Source organism: Choristoneura fumiferana, chromosome 20, assembly GCF_025370935.1.
Source record: "Choristoneura fumiferana chromosome 20, NRCan_CFum_1, whole genome shotgun sequence".
Classification (NCBI taxonomy): domain Eukaryota; kingdom Metazoa; phylum Arthropoda; class Insecta; order Lepidoptera; family Tortricidae; genus Choristoneura; species Choristoneura fumiferana.
In genome coordinates, this window is record NC_133491.1 from 9,739,311 (window position 1) to 9,747,171 (window position 7,861).

Below are 7,861 nucleotides of genomic sequence, written 5' to 3' on the forward strand. Positions count from 1 at the left end.
ATTTACCTACCTACCTAAGTGCCAACAACACATGTGTTAAAAAGTTAATTAGACAATTAAACGACTTTTTCCAGCGACAGTACATCAAAGTTTAGATATGTGTTGGACGGCGACAAATCGCTTTAGCATTCGCATTAGGAAAGAGATAGCGCCGAATCAAAGGGCGCGGATAAGCGGCCGCGATGTAAACACACGTTCTGCATTAATGAACTTGACCTTAAAGGCTTTCAATTATTTACACTTGGCTGTTTTCGCTTCCAGATACTGAAATTCAAAAATTAATATTTTAAAAGTTAGGTTTTTTTTCGTTATTTTTATTCTCGTAGTAGGAAAGTATTGGGTCGCACATCGTAAGTAAATCTGTCTACTTACAGAGTAAAGTATCTGAGTATTTAAATATTAATAAATTGTGCCTAATATTATAGTATTTATTTATTTGGCAAAAAACATAAAATACATAAGGCCTTATTCTAATAAGTCTTACAGTATCATGCACCCTGGTAGGGTATAGCCACATTTATAATAATGTTATCTAATTCTATTAGGCAACTAAAAAGTAAGATATCCTACGTACTTGCATTAATTATAACCTTGCATTAATATCAGTTTCATCGTACCAAATTAATACAAAAAAATCAAGATATTTTTAAAGCCAAACGCATATAAAACAACTTTCTTCGTCCGTAAAACGACTCCAAGTATGGTAGTTTTTCTATAATCCCACCTTGTTATGCATAACCGATTTACGGGAACGCTGGCAGCGTATCCGTCGTACGCTTCCCGCCAATTTGTGCGTCCGCGGCCGAACGCATAAATCTCCACGACATGACGTAGGCGGCCGACATGTTGACAATTTGTTGTCGTTCACTGTATTTGATAAGGGGTCCGTCCATGCCGTTTATCGCTACGCATTAAAAGATCAAAAATCGAACAATTAAGTATTCTGTAAGCAAGCCGAAAAGGGCTCTTAGACATGTCATTTTTACCAGCGCAGCGCTTTCGGAAATCGCAAGAAACTTCACCAAGAGTGCGATAAATGAAGGCCATGGTAGTCCAACTAGGCTATCATGGCTCAAATAAACGTTTGGTCTATGACAAACGATCATGACAGCCCAAATTAACATTAAAAGGAAAAATTCTAAAATTGCGAAATTTTTACGTTTTCAGAAATTTGAATTTAACGAACAATAAATTCATGTAAAGAGCTTGTGGCGTCTGAAACGCCACTCACTCCCGGGCAGAAAGCCTGGATGCCGAATCATTTACGTGTGTCTATGGTGGCCACAGTGACCCGGTCTTCTAGCGAAGATCGGGCCACTGATTGGTTGAGCCAGTCGCAAGTACATTCTGTTCACTCTGAACGGAATGACGAATGGGTTCAGTATATAACGCTTTGCAGAGCTGAATTCCCTCTCTTTTCCTTTTTATTTCTTCACACGTAAGTGTAAACCAGACTAATATCTGTGCTGTAATAATCCTATGTAATTACTTTGTTGTGCATACGTGTATTATATATATTTTTATTCGACTGGATGGCAAACGAGCAAGTAGGTCTCCTGATGGTAAGAGATCACCACCGCCCATAAACATCTGCAACACCAGGCAGGGGTATTTCAGATGCGTTGCCAACCTAGAGGCCTAGATGGGACACCTCAAGTGCCAGTAATTTCACCGGCTGTCTTACTCTCCACGCTGAAACACAACAGTACAAGCACTGCTGCTTCACGGCAGGATAAGCGAGCAAGATGGTGGTAGCAATCCGGGCGGACCTTGCACAAGGTCCTACCACCTGCAAAAACCTACCAATATACCAATAAACATTTAAAACACCAAAACTCACTAGATATATTTCTTATTAGTTTTTCCAACAGCTTGCCTTGTTTATTATATTTGATTAAAACTAAAGCATATCAATAATACCAGACTTTTTTGTTAAGGCATTTAATTCTTATTCTGAAAGTAAGCCTGTGCCAGCAGTGGGATGCAGGCCGAGATGACAACGATGACTATTTGTAATAGTTACTTACTATCGCGTCCCTACGCTTCCTCACTGGACGCGCTACTTAATGCCTGACGTCTGCCAACTTTATAATCCCCGTGGACTAATACGTATAAACCTTCCCTAACTAGGTGTATTATTTATGGCGGCAAATCTATCAGAACTGATAACTGAATGTGTCCCCGCGAACTCTAATAGCCAATCTATAGCAACTCGGTTGCTTAGCGCACCTTAGGGATTGCCAACTTTAAAAACAGTGTACCTACCAAATTTGAGACAGTTGCCTGCTTTTGTAAGTTTAGTTTTTAGATACCTACAATATTTTTTATGATTATTTTGATAATTTCACTTGAACAGATTGCTTGACACTATTAGCAGTTTTTCTCGCTCGGGTACTCTATGATGCAATTTTTACCAAAAATCCCTCCGGATGGTCTTTATGAGGGAGGTCTGTAACGACTTTGTGGGCTGGGGGGCCGGTCTGATTCCTTTCACGCTGAAGCGTATCAAGCAAGTCATTAGTATATGGTTGTTCCTATCAACCCGGTCATTGGGATGAAGGCAGACTGTTTTTACGCAACTTTTCAGTAGTTAAATGCCTACAATTGCTCCCATGTGGTACTCGATAACATGCAATCAGATCCCGTACTAGCTGTCATCACTGAGGGCGGGTTTTGGCAGCCCTAAGCTATTAAATTTTCTATCCACATAATCCAGGCTCATTATTGAAGCCAACAGTATTTGTCAGTGGAAAGCACGAAGTAACATGAGTAGGTTGCGCAAGAGCATCTGGGCAACGTGACAAATGACGCAATCGCGTGGACAATGCCGCCGCGCGCGCGGATTTATAAGCTTCAGGGTGAATTTTGGGCCACAAGCGTTTAAGAGGTGGCGATTTTTTGGAGCATAGCTTAAGTCAGCTCCCTAAAACTATTACTAGTGTCCGACCGTAATTAGTACTTGCAACCGAAACCGGACTTCGGTTTGGGTTTCAGTTTCGGCCAAAACCAAAACTCGCACTTTATTCAAGAGCAATCCAGTGTACTTAATAAAAATTGTGTTCATTTTAGCTTTTAAAAATATGTATCTGTGTAGATTGGTAGAAGTAAAAATGACTAGGTAGGTACCTATCTATTTTAATCTGTTTAATTTGCTTTTTTTTACTAATCGAACTATTTTCAGTTCTTTGTCAATTACTTAATTACTTAAAAAGCGACGCAGTTATTTATTTCATAACAGAAAAGCACAGAGTTATAACACATAAAAAATTAAAGTTGTCTACAATTAATTTCTGCACTTATTGCAGTTTGTTTTAAATTTGCAAAGCCATATTTCCTTATCATAATTATCATCTCTATTATTTAGTCGGGTAAGGATAACTCTTCTAAGATCTACCAATGAATAACTAAACAGACATTCGTTGCAACTTTGTTGCCTAAGTGAGTGCATTTCAATGTAGCACGTACGACTGTCTATTAAACCTTTAATAAGCCCTTTGTCCTCAATAGCCGGTGGCAACTTTTGCAAAAAAATACTGGCAAAGTGCGCGTCGGGCCACGAGCAAAGCGGGTTTCTTATACTAATGCGGCAAGTTTTGGTTGACTATAACATAAAAAAAAAACTACAATTTAATCTTCGGGATTACAGGGTTATAGTATCCTATTTATTATCTAATCGATATGGCTAAACGTCACAAGGCAAATCGTACAAAGATGAGTTTTTAAACGATAAGGCGTTGTTTTCTGGCCAAATCATAAACAGGCGGCGTTTCGTGATTTAACAAGGTATTTCATAATCTGACGGATCTTACGATCGGTCAACGACAGTGTGACGACAGGTATACAATTAGGTACACGTGTCTCTACCGTCTGGACGAAGATTAACAGAACGTGTTGTTTAGGGTGTTTCTAACCTACACGTATGTACAAAGCCTCGTACCAAACGCTAAAGTATTAACGGAGGACTTTATGATTAAATACTTCGGTTTACCGCCTATTGTCTACCTGATTTTTTCTATTTTTGTAATGTCTCTGTACTGCTTTTGGTGATCAATAAAGAATATTTGTATTGTATTGTATTGTATTTTTAATTTCATCTACTTAATCAAATAATTTGCAATATTAGGACATTCCTTAGAAGGAACTCTCTCGGAATTTCAGTTTTTGTCCCGAGGGTAGAGACAGTTTATGTTTCCAATTTGTACCACAGCACAAGCAAAAACCTAAGCGCCTAAGGGCCACATAGTCCCGCCCTTTATACTTGATTGTTTAGGTCAGCTGGGTTGTCACCCACTCGTGCATTGAAATTAATTTAGATTTACAATCTCTATAGCGCCTACTGGCGTTTCAGATGAATTGCCTCTTAGTCATGCTGGTTTATAGGGCTAATAACATTGTTAGTACAAAGTGTGCCCGCTTAATGAGCACCTAAGGCTTGTGCGTGTCGGATATTGATTTCGTTGGCGGTAGCTAACTTAGACTGTTTATTAATGTATAAAACTTTGAAGGGACCAATTAGGTCCCTAGTTCCTCGTATTTAAAAAGAGTAGATTATTTGATACCCTTAATTAATTGACATACATTTTATAAGGTGTTAAAACATGATTCGTAAGATTTTGTATGACAATGGCAAGCTGTGACGTTACTTATTTACCGATGTAGTTGACTATTCACTGATTCCAAAGCAATTAAAAATTGACGCCATTCATGGCGTATGCAAGCAAGCAATTAAGATTTTCGGTTGGTAGGTCGGACTTCTTGGTGGTCTAAATGGTAGGACACCTCTAGCGTGTAAAGCCACAGGAGGTGCGGGCTCGAATCCCACCCGTCTAAAATCTTTTTCGCTAAAAAAAACTCAATGCAAAATAGAATGTTACAGTTGATTGAAATTTTTTGTCACAGAATTGTTGTCTTCTTCAGTCGAACTACGGCTCTTTGATGTTATCACCCTATGATATTTGACAGGCGCTTAAAAATGTCACTAACGTTATCGGTCGATGTATCAAATGTACCAAGCTTTTACCCACATCCCACATAGCCTGTTATATTATGGCGATTTGTTTATTAAACCAACGAAACCAACAGCATTTCAACCAGCTACAAAAACGAAACTAAACCATTACCCTAATCTGAGCTACATAATCAACGAAATTACACCCCGCGTCTCACGAAATTAGCCAGGTTTTAGTGTATTCTGCTATAAAATAGTGGTGGGATTAAAGCGGGAACGCCACCATCGATCAGCGCTGGCGCTTGTTAAACACAGTTTCTCACATCACAACAATAGCGCTCTGCGGGCATATTTCAAACCATCGGATAGCAACATCGGCCGGCCGATCGGTTTGCAGGCCGCGCTCTAACTCAATAAATCACCTCCTTACAATATTTATTCGCAGGCCACCCCACCACGGGTTCCCGATGCTATTTCGCTTCGTTTTAACACGATGAGAAGCGATAGTGTTTTGTAAGCGATTGTTCTTTACTTAGTTGTATGTACGGTCAAGGATTTGAATTCCTGGCCCACCACGGAACCTTTTCAAAGGAAAAGTAATTACGATTTTTCTTGTGGACTAATGCGATGTCACTACGACGTTTACTGTGAAATTGTTCCGTGATAGGTCAGGGATTAAAGTCATTGACCGTACATATGTCTAGTCTAAATATATTTAAATTGGTAGGGGTCGAATATAACGCTCGACCCTGATTGATTTAAAATCGAAACTACATTGAGATTATTTAATCCTGATTACCAAATGTTTCTGTAAGATCAATGTATATTGTTCGATGTTCATAGTGTACCGAATCAAAGGCGACTACAATTTTGAGTCGGAAATTCCAATTATAAAACAGTTCAGTCAAACCACACAAGCTAATAGCGTCTTCTTACTACAGCCGATAGGGCATTATATCTAGATAAATCATTTATCTATTCGGACGGTTAGGTACACCGCGCCCTGGTAACTGTGAAAAATTACTATTATCAAACAAATTAAACCTACAAAATAGTTTATTTAGCACCAACCAACTCTGGGTAAAGTGCCTAAATAACGAAATAACTACACATGTTGCTGCAGGGGTGTCTGTATTTACCCTAGGGCCAAGGGGGCATGGCCTGGGGCGGCAGGCTGCGAGGGTTTTTTTTTCTTAAATTAAATACTTTATCGTTACTTAATGAGGTGACAAAGCTAACTGGTCCGGGCCGCCAAATATTTAAATACGCCTCCGAGTTCCTAGTAACGCATAAGTCTCCAGATGCCTAAAGCGAACTAAACATCCACCCGATAGTAAGGGCTGCGGTTACGAGCCAACATCCCTGGACGTCATCTAGTATTGATATCTCAATAGGGAAGTTTAGTAAGTGACCGCGTTAAGTTATGACGGTCATTTCTCAAAGTCTGCCTCGCTGTGGGCTGGCACTGGCCTGTCGATTTAATGGCACGGCGTTTAAGCCAATTAGTTCACTGAGTACGGGTTTTTAAACACAGTCATTTGTCACTTATTTCGAGGTACTTTAGGTTGCCTCTAGGTTGGGCTGGGCTGGCTTAGTTGGAAAATCGGTATTATTGGTGTATTTTAGTAGCTAGGGTCACTGTACTTTATGGCCCTGCATTGTAAGTTAAGTAGGTTTCATCAGCAAAAACTGTTTTTTTTTTCGGTTGTAAATCAACATTTGAAATTATTGGTAAGTAAAAATTCCATGCAGATCCTACCGTTTCATGGGTTTCATGGATCTTGGTAGCTGACCATTTTGTGTCACATCTTATAATAAGTATACCTACATGAAAACGTTTGTATAAAGCAAAAAAGCGGTAATAATTTCCTGCTTAGGCTATAGGTACAAGATCTTTCTTGTAAAAATATAAATTCTATGTGTGTAGTAGACATGATTACACTTGACTATCTCGTCGCCGTCACTTCTTGTTTAAATTTTTCTATAAAATTGATAGAAGGCATACAGTGACAAGGTACTAAAGGCCTAAAGGGTAAAGATATATTTGACCTTCAGTATATACCTAGTACCTACCTACTTATACCTCATTCGTTTATCATCAATAGCCTCAGACATCGCTGCATTCCAGTCCTTCGGTTCTCCAAGAATTTTAACACCGCCAAAAAAAAATTCCTTTGGTTAACGTATAAATTTATCTCCAATTATTGGTTAATTCATAATTACTGTTTGCCGTACCGTACATTACTAAGACCGTGATCATAATGGGTTCCTGCGGACGTTCGCAGTCTGATGGTAAATCTCTCTTAGCGAAGGCTTACATGTACTATCTAACTACACTTTACCTTTACACGTGATTTCGCTAAACCTCAGAGTTTAAAGCTTAACTGTAAGTTTTGAAAATCTCTAGAACTCGAAACATTTGCTGCCAGCATCTTCGGGACCTTGCCAAAGGGCTACTCTTTAGTAATTTGTTTTAGTTTTAGGTTTTTTTTAAGTATTTTAAGTTAGGATAGGTAGTTTTATTAATTTAATGTTTATTGTTATACATAATTATAACTTGAAACAAAACATCGGTTGTCTTTTTTGTTCTCATTAAAATTTTCAGGAAAATTAAAAAAAAATGGCGAGTGCCGAGCGACATTAACATCCTAGTTGTACTTTTGTACCTAGTTGATCAAATTTATAGACATTTTGACAATTTTGAATGGTTACTACAAATCTACAGGTCAATTAATACACGAGTCGATACAGACTTCATAATAAAGCAAATAAAAACATAATTTATGTGACCAAATAAATCCATTGGCATTTCCAAGCACACAAGTCAAAATAATTTCACAGCAACTAAAATTACAACAAGTTCTCGATGAATCAAGTTCAAGGGAGCCGCCTCATTAAAATCACTCATTTCAC